Below are 16,537 nucleotides of genomic sequence, written 5' to 3'. Positions count from 1 at the left end.
AGCATGCCAGAGATCCTCGTGAGGAGAAGCGGCTCGGATAATGAATGGATGGATGTATATTAAAACTGTCTGCAATTACTAAAAGTTGAAGATTATTAAAATAAATTTGTAAAAATGAATCATCCCTCTATGGTCCCATTATCTGCCTCTAATCTTATCCTAATTATCTTAAAACACACTGCGCCCAGAGAAGAATATCCTATGAGAGACGGTAGAGACAGAAGGTGTGACAGAGGATATGTTGTCAAACATTTGCGTACACCCATCATCCTCACAGACTTGTTTGCTTGGTTGCACTATTTATTATTAATTATTTATTTTTGAGAATACCGGGAACAAATCCCGACATCACAAACGCAGGAAGAAAAAAATAACACCAGCAATAAATTAAACCTTATAACACTAAATTTCCACAAGATGGTGCCAAAGTAACACTTTTTGAGGGGCTTTGTCACTCAGAAAAAAACTAAATACAATCAACAAATTGGGAAGATTTTTAGTGAAGAACGAAGGATGGGTTTCCCCGCAAAAAAAAAAATAAATAAATGTGGTGGTTCACTCTAATAACTATGACAGCTGACTAACCCTGATGGAAACTGCAGTACAGTATCTTCATGTTTGAAGGTCACAAGATGACAACTCCACTTCCAGCGAGAAAGGACAGACATGTTGAAGACATGTTTCAGAAGGATGTGAACTTCTTCAAATATAAATGATGTCAAATGTCAAGAGGCAGGCAGATTAATCAAGTGTGCAATGGAGAAATACTGAACTGAACACAGAGCGAGCTGAGCAACTTGCACAATTCGGCCGAGGTTATTTGCTCTATTTAAAAAAAAAAAAGAAAAAACTCACAGAGAGTTTTTGAGAACGCAGTTGTCACAGGAGTGGCCACAGCTTATGAACTTGAAACCACACTGAATATAAAACCCTTCTCTGTCTTTAAAACTGGAGCTCCAAAATCCTGCATAAAATGACAAGACCAACTGACCTTATAGCAACTTAAAGCCCCATGAAAGATTGCTGCTTGTGTATTTGTGTTTTCAGAATCAGAATGTCCTTGATTGGATTCCCACTCCATGCTACTTGTTCAACAAGTCAGCCAATGTGGAGCAAAGGGGGATGCATGTGTGTGGGTGAGGAAAGGCACTGCTACCACTTACATGGTGTGTTCTAGCAGCAGTGTCTGAGATAGCATTTTGGACCGCCACAGAATTAATTCAAACCTCATCACGTGACACCTCTAGGGCAACGCAAAGTGTTGCACTGGGCTCTCAAGCGTCATTTTATGTTCTGCACAGCAACAGAGCAGGCTTACTTTCACTTGGCCAAACATCACACAACCAGGCATCACCAAATGGCAGACCGCGGTCCGGATCCGGACCGACAGATGGTTCGGACCGGACCCATGACCAATCTATGATGACTTTTTTTAGGGCGCATTCGCAAACGTTGACGCTGCAATTCGAGCCAATCAAATCTTTTGTTTATGATCCACTGCCAATTGCGCAGCAGATCGGAAGAGAGTGCTGTTGACAGTATGCCGTGCTAAAAAGTTAGCAAGGTCGATGCGTGTTGTTTTAAATGAATGGACGGAGAAATTTAGTTTCGTTCTGGCTGCAGCCGATTCAAAACCAGTGTGCATTATGTGCTCCGAAACCGTCGCAACATTGCAAAGCGCCACTACGAAACAAAGCACCGCCCTTTTGTGCAAAGTTATCCGCTGAAGTTTGAGGTGAGCGCACGCAAAAACATCGAACTTCGAGTGCAGTATAACAGATTTTTACATTTTCGTTTACAGCCCAGCGGCATGCAAACGAATGTTCACTAAAAGTATCATGGATTTTGGGGAAACATAAAAAAAACATTCAGTGATGGGGAAGTTGTGAAGGAGTGCTTAAATATGGTTGCACAAACATTATTTAAAGGAAAACACAAAGGCCAGATGTGTGAAATAATCTACCAAATCCCAATGGCCCTGAATCCGTTCCAACCCAGATTTAAGTCACTGGCAGTGCAGTCACAAACTCATTTTTCTCATTAAGAGAAGTTAAAAACATATTCAAAAGAAAAGGTGGTGTTTTGAATTACTTTTTCATGAGGACAGCCATTTTTATTGATTGTGTACTGAACATGTTGACCTGTTTTCCTTGGATAATTAGGCTTTCCGTTTTTTTAGGCTGATAACTCTTGGATTTTAAGGGAAAAAAAAGGTAAAAGATGTTAACTCAATGCTTAGCACTTGATAAATTTCTGCAGGAGATATTTTACTGTTTTTTTTCTGGAAGTGGCACCCTTAAGTTCCTGGAGCCACATTTTCTTGAATGTGAAATAAACGCCTTTTATTTGTTTGAGTGGCAAAGGTGTTTAATGGGAACATTGCTAAATATTTAGTATATAAGCACGCTCTGTTGAAAATGACTAAATATTGAAACTATATAAAAATGTGAACATAGGCTAGACATTAAGGGAAGTTGGACTTTGGTTCGGACCTTTTAATTGGAAAAAGTTTTAGGGTTGGACCTCTGTGACTTTTAATTGAATACCTCTGCATTAAACGAACACATTTTGAACGTTTACATGGAGCAGGAAGGTGTAAAAATATTAACCATACTGTAAGTCAATCCATATTTTATATGAATGGGAACAGTAAAAGCAGGAGGCCCCAACGCCAATCAAGTGACGCATTTATGGTGCAAAACGGTCTGGTAAAGTCTCCGCATTGCATGTTGCAGTTGAAAACACAGGAGAAATTCTCCCCCTTAAAATTGTGTATAGTCTCACGATTTAAGATCAATAGAGAGGATGGCATATATTTTTTACAATAACACAGATTTCAGCTTTCATTTTAGTAAGAAAAATGCGGAAGACGAGAACGAGTTTAACTTCTTTGACCTTGTTCAGTCTGCCCTCACTGTAGGAGGATACGGCCAACATGGCATACGTTGGAAAACTCACAAGTTATAGAACATGACATTCAGCGAAGAATCAAATCAATTTCATGGCACCTGCAATACAAATTACCTGGAAGACCTGTCTGCCAACTCAATATGCAACCCATGGTTATTATGTTGGCCTAAATCACCCCCCAAAAAAGAACATTTTAACCTGACCATTTCATTGAAATTAAATAAAATAAAATAAAACTTCTTACACCATCATTTTTTATAGACACCACACTATAGAGGTTTGGCAGATATACAAAATATAAGATAGTGTAGAAGATAACAACACGTCTCCAAATTTTGGGGGTGGGTGTTAACTTAATGTCATACTTAGTCATGCGGAAACCGACGAAATTAGTCCTGGAAAATTCCTGGAACATTATTTCAAGTAAAGAGCGGAAACTCTGCAATAACCGAATACATTTGTTCATTCGGATCACAAAATTCAAAATTTGATTGATACCGCACCAGTGGTTGGGAGACACAGCCCACGCAATTCTTCAGATTTTGGCAAAAATGGGCATGGACGCCAACATTTACACCCCAATATTTTGGAAATTACTGGGTCATTTTCTAAAATCTAAAAGTATTGTTGCAGCGGCAAAGTGACTGACAGAATTTTAATTATCATTATTCTTTTTTCAATTCTAATAGTCCCTTGAGTATCGTAGATACAAATGTATCTGTCTTGTCATCTTGATGAGTTATTTTTAATGCCTCCATTTGCAAGGAAAAGATGGAATTAAAAAAAAATATACACAGCTCTAGCCCACGTAAGCCCGTTGGTAAAAAGCAGGCCTGGTTATGATCGCCGTTCTTGTTTTTAGAATGAATGTAATGATGTGATGTTCCATTACCCATAAAATATTCAATATATTGCTACACTATGCATGGGGAGGTGGTACATTTGCTGAGCAAAAAACTTTTTTGGCAGATGATATTTTGGTGTGAAAATGTGGAGAAAAAAATTTTTGTTATGCATTTTTTCTTTAGTCACAATTCATCCTCTCTTTTTTGCCTAGTAGTCACAATGGTATACCAGTCTCCATAATACAAATGGTCCCGTCAGCCATCTTGTCATTGTTCATGAAACAGAAGGTCCTACTAAATTCTAAATAAATAAATTCTAAACTCACTCTTGTGGTTATTTTCTTAGACTCAAAATGAAAAAAATTCCCCCTGCCCCAGAATCAACTATCCTGTTCACCACACATTTTGTATTGTGTTATTGAGTTAGACGTATTGTATATGATGAGTTACAGTATGCTGCATTTGAGTTACAAGATTTTATGTTCTTCCAGTAAACTGGCTATTACGGGTGCAAAATGAAGGCCATTCATTTTCATATATGGAATTTGTCTGACTAAGTCACTCCAGTGTCAAAGTCTCACCAGTCAAAAAATACAACATGAAGAAGAGAAAAAATAAAACATATCGCACTGGACTATAAGTCACATTTTTGTGGGGGAGATATATTTTACAAAACCTGAGATCCAGATCAATAGAGCTCAGACTCGCACCCAAAATTCCCGTTCCCTAAGCGTCGCAATGGCAGCGAACGGGTTCCAGTTGGGTTGAAAATTTCCGCTTCCAACTACGAAAATGTCCAAACTTTCCTTCAGCTACTCAAATACCATTTTAGACCTACTTGCAACTTGTAATCTGCAGTATATTATTTTCTTTTAGGTGGTATTTGTATTCAGTAGGGCTGGGCGATATGACCTCAAATCAATATCGCGAGAAATTGAGCAATTTTACCTCGATAACGATAAATGCACGATAAATTCCCCCCGTGGACTAAAATCAAAATAAATGCAGGAAATGCATATTGACTGTTTTTTTTATTGACCAACTGGTACACATTACTTTCAATGAAAAATAAAAGTACAAAAATCATTTGTATAAACATTCCAAATGACTTGAACAATGTCACAAAGAAAAAGGGTACCTCTTGCAAAATCTTGTTCTGCAAAAAGATTGCGCCAAGATGCTCTCATGATGTAAATAATGGCAAATTAAAAAAATGGTAAATAAAATGAAAGAAAATGTCAATGCAAGCCAAATAAACAAGTGTGCAACATCGGGGAAAATGTGCCGTCTCGAGTACTCTGGTGCGCAGTTGCCACTTGTCATCTATGTAATGCACAGTCAGGCTCAATCAGGGATCCATGTTGCGACCCGACCACAAGTCGGATGTAGATGCAAAATGCTTGACATGTCTAAGCTCCCGGCCCGATGTAGTCCATATCGGGAAATATGGCTTTCATGAAGCGTTTAAATCCTGTGCGCGCCACTGTAACTAGAGGAGCTTTATCTTTAGCTATGTGCTAGGCTATCGCGTCCACCTCTGAGACGATCTCTCGTATGGTGTCGCTTCCGTTAATGGGCTGTTGTCACTTGTCGAACCTTGCTTCTCACTCACGTTGAACTTTCAGCACAGCATGGTTGTGTTGTGGGTGGTGAAAAAGCTTCTGGATTTCAATCGCCAGCTACGACAGCGACGTCTGTTTTCTTTCTCGATCAGACCGGTGGAGTCACGTGACTAGAGGCGCTGTAGCGGTCTTAAAGGGGCATGAACATTGCCGCAGACAGAAAAGGCGTTTCTTTTTTTTTAACACCGAATTTACCGACATGGGCAAAATGATTTCGGTCATTGTAATAAATTTCGGTAACGGTAAATTTTCGGTTTATCACCCAGCCCTAGTATTCAGTACGTCTCGATTGTCTTTCAGTTAATGTTTGTGGTAAATTAATATTCAGCGGTACAGATGGAGCAGATATCTGTACTTGTCAACACTAAAGAATGTAAAATCACAGTATACATTTTATGTTTTGGTGACCAGAATTAAGATAAGAATTGGCCATCAAAAATTAAAACCAGATCAGAAATTTCTGATTTGAATCATAAATCATTGAATATTATCGGACGCACGCCATTTCAGAAGGTGGCAGTACTGCAGCAAAAGTGTTTGTCAACTGCTAAAAGCAAGCAGAAGTAGAAATGTCACAACAAAAAGAAGAAGAATAGAAGGAAAAAGTACCAGTCATTGCAACTAATGTTTGACGTAGGTCGTTAGTTTGCAGCTGCCTCTCATGGCAACAAATGAAATGATCGTCTCACCGGTGAGCTTGCTCTGTTTGCATGAGGGAGCCACCACAACAAGGATTTACTAGTTACAGAAGTAAAAGGCACAATACCTGACCAGGATTTTACCTTCTACCACTCGTCCATCAAGAGCCTGCTGACTTACTGTGTCTCCACCTGGTACGGCAGCTGCACTGAGGCAGACAGAGTGAGGCTCCAGAGGACAATCAAAACAGCACAGAGAATTATTGGCCGCCCTCTCGCCTCCCTGTCGGACATCTACACCACTTGGTGCCTCAGCAGAGCTCACAAGATCATCAAAGACAATACTCACCCGAGCTCACACCTGTTCGACCTGTTTCCCTCTGGCAGGCGCTACAGGTGCATCAAAACAAAGACTAACAGACTGAAAAACAGTTTCTTCCTGAGAGCCATCTCCATGCTGAACTCTCACACAAACAGCAACATCCATCCATCCACTTTCTGTACCGCTTCTCCTCACTAGGGTCGCGGGGGTTGCTGGACCCTATCCCAGCTAATTCGGGCAGGGGGCGGGGTACACCCTGAATTGGTTGCCAGTCAATCGCAGGGCACACAGAGTCGAACAACCATCCGCGCTCATACTCATACCAAGGGGCAATTTAGAGTGTTCAATCGGCCTGCCATGCATGTTTTTTGGAATGTGGGAGGAAACCAGAGTACCCGGAGGAAACCCACGCAGGCACGGGGAGAACACAAACAGCAACGTAATGTTTTTATTTATCCAATTTCGTATTTATTGTCTAATTAATTAATTTATTAATTAATTAATCTTTAATTAGTCTAATTTATATATTTAATTAAATTGTCGTATTGCACTGGAGAGGGGAGCTCCCTAATCTCGTTGCACACTGAGTACAATGACAATAAACAGCTTTCTGATTCTGATTCAATGTAAAGCCCGATGGTAGTTAACGAAAACAATTTAAAACTAAAATCAAAAGCATAGAAGTTTAAGTTTCAAATCCAACTGGAACTCATTTGCTGTTATCAACACGATTAGAGAACAGGGAAATTAGTGGCGAGACCGAGCTCTAATATTAGTATGTACAAGTTGCATATGAGTAGAAGTCGCAGGACCAGCCAAACTATGAAAAAAGGTCACTTTTAATCCAGAAATTACATTAGCACCCTGTTCCTGTCAGAGCGCATGCTGTTGATTGCTCAAATTAGATTTTATACCGATGTGATTGACTGGACTGAGATCGGTTAATATTTAGGATTTGATGTTAAAAAAAAAACCACTGACTACAATATTATAATTTGCGCAATCTATTAATGACATTGATCAGATCTGCAAAATTAAATATTACAGCAAACACAACCTCATTCCCTCCAGGTTAGTGTATTTGTAAGTCCGAAAGCCATTTGACAAAATGTTGACGGTCCGTCATTAGTCATCCGTCAGACGCCTGGGTACCCGTCCATCATCGGTCATTTTTAAAGCCGAATTGAATTGTAATCATCGGTTGGTCAGTCCGTCAGAAGTCATTAAGGTCTGTGGGCACCGGGACTTGTACAATACCGCGAGTTTTCAATACGAGCCAAAAAGGAGCAGGCGTAGGCTACTTGCCATAGCTAGCAAGTAAGTGTCTGGACTATTTATTACATAACATAACGTAATGTAACACAAGGCAAAGTTTAATATCTATCAGCATTTTTTATATTTTGGGGGATTTAAATTAATATTTTTTTCCAATGCATGGATTTTCGCTATGGTTGGGGGTGACTGGAAGTTACAAGTTGTTTAAATAGATCTATTTCTCCATCTTCTGCTTGAATAGGTCAAGTATGTTTTTTTACCTGCCAAGATTTGTGATTGCTGCTCGCCTCCAAAAATCCTGACCGCGTAAAGCCCAGCAGAAACTGATGCTAATTGTCTCCTGTCAAATTATTTTCACTCACGTTTATTCAACGTGGACAGAGGTCTACGCTTTGAGTGTTGTTCTAATTCAACTCGATTATAAGTCAGTTGATAATGAAGTGTCCAATTCATGTCTTGTTCCACGCCAGGCAGTCAACTGACAATGTCCCTTGTATTCACGTCCAATTAATCAAAGACAGTTCTTTGATAATTGCAACTTAGTCACATGTAACTAAAGATGATGTGTTTTATCTATAGTTGATAATAAATGACAATAAATAAAATTGGAAGGGGGCGGGGGAGAAGTGGTTGTTCATTTTAATCTAGCAGCCTTCAAATTAGGTCAGCGTGACAACATCGTCGTCTTTCTTCATCAGCTAAAATGACCTCATGTATATGGATATTGCACATACCACTACTCAATGAGGAAAACTGTTTATGTATGAGTCTACCCATTACCGTGTGGTCAAATCTCTGCACCTGTCACTCTGTGCCTTCCTCACATTTGAATTGTCTCCTCCACACGCTACCAGGGGAAGTGGGGGTTGGGGTGGCATTGCGCTGCCCGTGGCTGACGTGATGCAGTGCAGTGAGCCTGTCAGTGAACATTCACTGCCTCTCCTTGCCTTCTTCCAAATTAGAAATCTGGAGGATGGGAGACAATCTTCTCACTGGAGAAAGACTGCATTGGCCATAAAAAACATCATCTGCAGTGAAATGTATGCACTGCTGTACATACAGTGATAGAAAATAATAATATGGTTTCTTCAGTATGTATATTTTAAATGCATGATATGACAAAATGTAGATTTGTTCGGACAAAGAAAATGATGACAATCAAAAAAAGTTTTACTAAGGAGCAAGCCCTTTTTCATGGTTTTCCTTCTTCAACCAAAATCAAAAGTTCTTTTCAACAGCGATGGAAATGTACTGGCAGAACATTTTAAGCAATCTAAGTGTTCTATTCTGTCTGGTACATGAGAGTCCTTCAGTGGTACCAGATGATGTTAAAATGAACAAGAAATTGAAGAAAATAAGGTGGTCTAGTAATGTTTTACATGACTTGAAACAACTCCACTTAAAAGTAGGTCTAAACCAATGATAGTCCTTCTACCATCAGTAAAGATCATCGGCAAATTGGCCCTTATTTGCCAACTGTTTCTCCCTTCATGTACGGTGAACAATGGTGTACACAGATACCAATGATCTCATAATTTACTACACGGAAAACAATCAGGACTTTGAGTGCCTCATCATGCATGACAGTTATCACATCCATACAGTCATTCAATGGTTGTGTCAATGAATAATTCATTCATTTTGACTTTTACAAGCAACGCTCTGGTGAGCATTGCAACTCAAGTGAAGGAATTGGCTAAGATGTCACAAATACACGCAACCTAAAGTCAAGGTTTGATTGGGGGGGGGGACAGTGCAGTTATGCTATAAAAAATATCGAACACAGAATGCAATTTGACTGCATCCCCTTTCTCACTTAATTTTTACGTTAAACAGAACTTGAATGAAAATAAATTAAAATGAGAAATGCATCCAATACTGATGCTCGATAAACTCAAATGTAAACAGAAGACGAACACAACAGTGCAGTCCTCAAAAGTCAAATCAAAATTCAGGACTGTGTTGTAATGTATTCGATATACCATATTCATTCATCCATCCATTTTTGGGCCACGAATCTTCATTCATAATATACTTTTAATCTTCTAGGCCAGGGATGGGCAACTTAAATACTGCAGTGGGCAAAAAAATTTCATCAGTGCTACCAGGGTACTATAACAAAACTACATTTTCAGGCATGGACAAAATGGGCATATGTGCAATTTGAATTTTCATGACACATTTCTCAGTGCATATACAAAAGATCCATTAGCAAAACCAACAACAAAGCAAGTAACAAAATATAGGTATGAACTTAAAGATGTTGATGTGCAGTTTGGTAAGCGCCACCACAACAACATAATTCTGCCACACAGGTGTGCTGTACCATAAATATAGTAGCTTTGCCAATTCCGCCATATCACTTAGTTTCATGAAACATGACACAAGATGCAAACATGAACTGCACTTCTTAATCACTCAAATTCTCATATAAAGCGTCAAACAATAATCAAGTGGCTCTACCACTCCCTAGACGTCACTTAATTTCATGAACTATTACATGTAAACATGGACTGCACTTCTTAAATCACTCACTCAACTTATTATATCGATGGATAAATAAATAAAACGTATAAAATTAAATTTACCTGCTCTGCAGTTCATAGCATCACATAATACAATACGATACAATTTTATTTATATAGCGCATTTCACAACAGCTGCAGCTGTAACAAAGCGTTTTCCATATGCCGTCATATAAATTAGCAGGTAAATAGAACACAAATTAAAACACAAACACATTTACAACAGATGCCAGAAAAACAGCAGAACAGTGAGTTAACATGTAGAAAAAGTAAGTATCATGCCTAGTTATGACATAATAGCTTTCTAGTTCAATAACAAACAAGCACCAGCAGACATTACCACTCAGCGGCGACTCATCATTAAACATCTTAACGACTGTCTTTTGGTTAGAAACATACAGCCTCTTAATATTTGACCACTTGACACCTTTGCACGAATGCGTTTTTATTAGTCATGGCTCAAGTAGCCACACACTATCGTCTCTGCATGTGTGCTCCAAATTGGGAGACACAGAAATCGATGTCAAGCCTTACAACGGTGGCGCACATATGACAAGCATGAGAGAGATCGGGTGTTTTTGATGGATTTTCTTTCCTCACATAGGGCCAGACACAAAACTGCATGCTATTTTGCCGGTCAAATTTGGATACCCAGTTCCAGACAGACTTCTATGAGAAGTGTACTCAATCACCCAAGCACTTTATTCGAGTCTTTTGCAGCTACTGTTAGCCAATTATCTTAGCAACAAGCACGGCTTCTCAAATCTTTCCCTCTGTTAATTAAGCTTCTTAATTCCTTGATGATAACAACACTTCTAAGTCGTGTATCTCATTCGCACCATGGAAGATATGATTGCTGACTTAAGTCCCTATCCCACTGAGGGGTGAACATTTACAACTGATGGCAAAGGTAGAAAAATGTGCATTTTTGTCAGGGTTCGTTCAAGGTTGCAAATGTCCGTCAAACAGTCGTCAGACGTCAACCTGTACATTTGCTGTCCGAAGGAAATTTTAAACTTGTTCAAAATGTTCTCGCAATAAGAAAAAAAAAAGTTGGTGAACATTTGGCAAACATTTGTGACACTGACACGAATGAAACATTTGTGGCCTTCGAAAACAAATTTTCAACACTCAGTGAGATCGCCAAAGCTACACAAATAAAGCTGCATTGTATTGTATTGTATTGCATTAATTACACTGTTGCTCTTGCTGCCGGGCCTGAACCCTTCCAAAGATCACATCGCGATTAATCGTTCAGCCATACCAGAAACTTCTTCTGCCTCCTACTACCCACACTCCTCTTCGCCGCAGGAAACAGATGATGACCTAACGTTTCTGGTAGCATTAGTCACTAAACAACACGTCTGAATACATGAAACAAAACCATCACGTCCCTGTTGGTGATGTCATCACAATATCAAGCTGAGCAAATTCATCCTTCAAATGTGCTAGGACTTGTTTTTCATTTCATAAAGACAAAGGACGGCTTGAAACTTGATTTGAATACTTAACGTGGAGTCAGAGGATGCTGGAAGTTATTGATGTCGGCAAAGAAAATGCTGCAAGTCAGCCAAAAAGACGAAAATAGATGTAATGGGCGATATGCCACGGGATAAATAAGCATGAGCACACAGAGAATGACGGCAACCATGACAAGTATTAAAAATGTAGAGTGACGGTCGCACTCCAAAACAAATGTAAAAAGTCAACAACAACGCTTTAAACTAACAGCTATATCATCTCACACACACACACACACACACACACACACACACCCACCCCCACACACACGCACACGCACACCCCCCCACGCACGCACACCCACACACACACAAAAAACTTCTTTCCAATGTCTCCAGGGCCATCTAATTGTGCTCTACTGTATATTGCCTGATTGATATTTATAAAATCTAAATAAATATTGGGACACTTGGTCATTAAATTTAGAGCAACTGAAAATGGAAGATGGTGTGGAGATGGTCTCCCTCATGCAAGTAGTCAAGCTTCTGGGAATACTTCCAACAGGATATAATAGTGTGTCTGAAAGTTTTTGTCCGATCACGCTGACGAACGTTTGAACGGTCAGAGCTCACTGATGTTGGTTCACTGTATTGGTTCTAGCACATTTCAAAGGAGTCTGATGGAGCTGGGGCCAATGGCTGTCTCACAGGAAATCATTTTTCCACACCAAACTCCTCCAACCACACGATAAAAGAAATACATGCATATTAAAAAAACTGAATCAAAACAAAGATTTTTGTCCATTTTGTCTATGGATTTCATCACAGCATGATTAACCTTCCATTGATACAATACAGTATATATATTATTATTCTTATAAAAGATGCAAACAGATTTGCGCAACAAAATATTTTTTATGCTGCTGCAGATGACCACCAACAAACAAAATGCATTGAGCTCATTCGACTGAATGTACAACGTTAATCCAAAACAGTAGATCTCACATTTAAGTTGTAAAATTGGAATTTGATTGTGCTAAAAGAGATCTTTGTGTTTTGATTCTATTTCAGGGTTAAAACACGACAGCAGCTCTTATATGCATCCAAGGTTTTTAGCCCACAAAATCTGACAGACTGAGTGTTGTTCACTTTTCCACTCTCTGACTAAAGTAGAGAAGTAAACGCCTCTAGGAAGCAACAGAGTGGATCACATCACAGCTGGATGTTTGGCCATGACATTCTTAGAGGTTGCAGCACACAAATAACATAGAATAAACAATAGTTTTTTTTATTCAAGCTCAAATTTATAAAATAAAAAAACAACAATTACTGTCTGGACCCATTCATCCATTTCATATACTGCTTTATCTTGTTCCATGTCACGTACAATCTATCCCAGTTGACTTAGGGCGAGAGGAGAGCTACACAGCATTTGATGGTGAATTATGCATTTGATGGCAATTGATCACTCCCAGCTGCACAAAACCAGCTGTGTGATCCGCTAGCATCAACAAAAATAAATAAAATCATTTCAAGTTGAACTTAAATGCTCTGCGTAGCAATGATGATGCGACATCTGTACACTCGTGCGTAATCCTTTGAGCAATTTCGTCATCGCTCTACTCGCCACCCCCTTCCACAAAATACATCTGTCATCAGCAGCAATCTCTTTGTATGGATTTAATTATTTTACTTGCAACACAAGTAGATACATTAATTGTGCTAATTTGGTCTACATTCACACTGAAACACATCCAAAAAATGTACAGAAGAATTGTGGTTAACTTTCATCAGCAAGAGACCTCCGATTTATGACTGCAAGAATAGAATTGAGCCCGCTGTCACTCTAAATTACACATGATCTCAGATTAGGCACATCACACGCGGGGGAACATGCGAACAAACATGAGCCAAATAGCTCTTCACATGTAAAGAGCAGGAGTGTGAGGCGACAAGTTAATACCCAGAGGAATTGCAGGTACTAGAAAGTATGACAGGAGGGTTAACTGCGCTGTGATCAAACCCTCTTAGATGTTGGGCTGATTGCTCCAGCTGAATAGCGTGTGTTCACAAACAGAGAATCTTGGGTCATCCCAGTGTGAGGGGGGTATTGGCACATGAACACCATACTTCTTCAAAAGGGAAATATGTCATGTCAGATAACCATCCAGACAACTATCTGACAAGCTGAGCAAAACGACAGGCACAAAGCTCCTGAAGAGTATTTGGTGAAAATCGATTGTGCATTGGATGCTGAATAATTACAATTACACTTTATAGAAATGAAAAATATAAACAAATCATGACAAATAACCAGTGAATATGCATACTCTGTGTGTTAGTTTGCTTTTTAAAAAATAATATAAACAAATTAAGTTATCTGCAGCCAATTGGAAAATACCAATATTTTTTTTCTTTTTAAAAGAGTAACATGAAAAAAATACGCTACATTGTATTTTTTTTTACTCATGTGGTCCGAGGTGGCTATCTGATGCCCCCCAATTATAATTTTAAAAAAAACACGACCAGAAGTATGAATTACTAGAATTAATCATAATTACAACATACCCATCATCCTGGAAGGGAGATCCCTTAATCTATGATTCCTTTTCAAGTGTTATTTTTCTCAAAATGGGTTTCCTGGGAGTTTTTCTCTTCCCAAACGGGTTTAGACGAGGAAATAGTGTCAATCTTTGTGAACTGTAGGCTTGTGGAGCCATTTCAGACTCTTTGGTGATTAAGGGAAATGTAAACAAACTTGGTTTTATTGAGACTATAACAATGAAATATTAATTTGTGTAGATGCGATTTGGTAGTGATTCACCCCATCATACTTAAGGTGTATCTGATAGTCTGCTACACAAGAGACAACATACAAGACTCTCCAAAATTTCAGTGCATTTTAAATCAACACCTCTATAAAACAGACAGCATCTCTGATAAAAAATATTGTAAGACGAACGAATAATCCTTAAAAGTAGGGTTTTTAATTGAGTCCATTTTCTGTTTCGTTATTTTAAGGTACTTGATGAACCTGTCCTGGCATCTGCTTAAAATGACATTCTGCTCCTATGATGACAGATCAAGCAAGTAAATATATCGCGAGAAAAGGCAAAATTGTGGTTCTATTATTGTGAAATATGTTTGCCCAGTTTCTGTCAGTGATTTTGCTCAGGGTTGGCAATCGGGATGCAAAGATGCCACCACCACCAGCAAAGAATCACAGGGCGCTGCAACGTGTTATTTAAAACGAGAGGCAATACGCCTGTCCCAAAGTTGACATTGGGAACAGAAAGAACCGCGCCTGGCGTCTTGCAGCGGCCCACACGTCACTGCAGTGAAAGTGAGCCCCAGTCAGCGAGACTGCAAGCAGCCTCAGCCTGCGCCCGGCAGGGAGGAGGCGTCACCGACTGGCCGCGTTACGCCGCCTACATCACAAATCCAAGTAGATAAACAACACGGGACTCCTAAAGTTGCACTCAGACCCCTGTGCGGATGCACCGGCAGGGGAGCCAAGCCGAGCGCTCTCTTCCCGACGTTGGTGCGACATAGCGGCACGGGGAAACGCACTCCCGCTCCGCAAACGTCCCCCTCCTTCTCGCCAGCGACGTAACAACATGTCGGCAGAGGACGGCCATGTTTAGCTGGTTATGTCGACACACTGAGGAGGAGGAGGAAAAGTAGACCCGACGTTTCTCGTTCCCCGACTCTCTGACTGGCTTGCTTCCTTCTGTCGACTCGGCGACGGCGTTTCAGAGTAGAACTCAAAAATAGGGGGGCACCGAATGGCAACAAAAAAACAACAACTTGGAGACATTTAGTGCGCAGGTGGGGATATGCAAGCGGGCAAGCAAAGTTCACGCAGTGAGACAAGTTAAATATTTAGATGAAGACGTGGGGCTGTTTTGAACACGCGCAAAAGCTGAGAAGACAGAAATGGTTTCAGAGACAAATGCGCTTACAGACACTTTTGATTTGCGGTACTTTGGAGCTAAACCAAAACTAGAATTATTTCTTACCTGTCGACTGTTCTGTCGTGATGCTCAGATAGCGTATGTTACAATCCCAAAGCAACAGAATAAGCGAAAGCTGTTAAAACCACTGTAGCTCCAGTAGCTAGGCAGACAACAGGCGACAGGAGAGAGAAAAATTGGCGATCACAAGGAGGATCTACGCCAAAAGCCACATGATCGCCGACGTCAGAGTACGTATTTGCATGCCGCAACGGGGCATCGGTATCCGTCCACAGCGGCTGCTTGCTGCTGTAGCCGTGGAAAGTTCACAGGAGGGCGGTAGAAAGTGGGCAAACTCTTCTGCCAGGGTGACAGAGGATGTACCGACGCATCCATGAAGCATGACGACCGGTGTTTAGGTGAATGAAGTCCGTGTTGTTACTGTGCTGATGCCTACCCTCGTCTGTTCCGACCTCATTGAATATGAAATCATCACGAGGGGGGTGTGGCTTCCACAACCCTGTGCCGCCCCCTTGACCCCCCCCCCCTTGCTCCTTTGAGTCCTATGCTTGACACACGCACACACAAAACTGATCCTTGGCGCCTGGAAACCTGTCACGCAACAGTGACCTCCTCTGGACTTATTTTTGAACTGATAGTGACCTTGGCAAACCCACGCTTCCCCAGCCCACATGCACGGATTTTAGTCAGTAAAACTCAGATGGTGGTCTTGATATCGTTGTTGATGCCCCATTGCACTTGGGTGTTGCTTTCGTGTTATATTAAATTAGCGTCATTGCTTTATAAATCTCACGCTCCATACTGACAATATTAATGTTTGATGGTATTTACCACAGAGAACTCCAGCTTGTTTGTGAGTCATTATGTGCATTTTCCCCGTGGAAACCAGAGCTGGGCACTTGACCCTTTTCTGACGGACAGTCACCCTCCCTCCGGCCGCAATCTCGGTACCGTTCCGGCTTCGAC

At 40.3% G+C, this 16,537-nt stretch overlaps 1 protein-coding gene across 1 annotated transcript in view; it reads right to left on the bottom strand.

Annotated features, from left to right (window-relative positions):
* The window catches only part of zhx2a (zinc fingers and homeoboxes 2a), a 41,739-nt gene extending 25,723 nt beyond the window's left edge, over positions 1–16,016 (bottom strand). The window contains exon 1 of the mRNA XM_088306779.1: positions 15,617–16,016. The gene's annotated coding sequence lies outside the window, so the exon portion shown is untranslated. The remainder of the gene's footprint in view (positions 1–15,616) is intronic.
* Positions 16,017–16,537: the final 521 nt, after the last annotated feature.

This window comes from Idiotropiscis lumnitzeri, chromosome 10 (genome assembly GCF_059441095.1).
Source record: "Idiotropiscis lumnitzeri isolate Australia: NSW breed Sydney's pygmy pipehorse chromosome 10, RoL_Ilum_1.0, whole genome shotgun sequence".
Taxonomy (NCBI): Eukaryota; Metazoa; Chordata; class Actinopteri; order Syngnathiformes; family Syngnathidae; genus Idiotropiscis; species Idiotropiscis lumnitzeri.
Note: the sequence above shows the minus strand (reverse complement) of the source record. Positions and strands in the feature narration are given on the sequence as shown.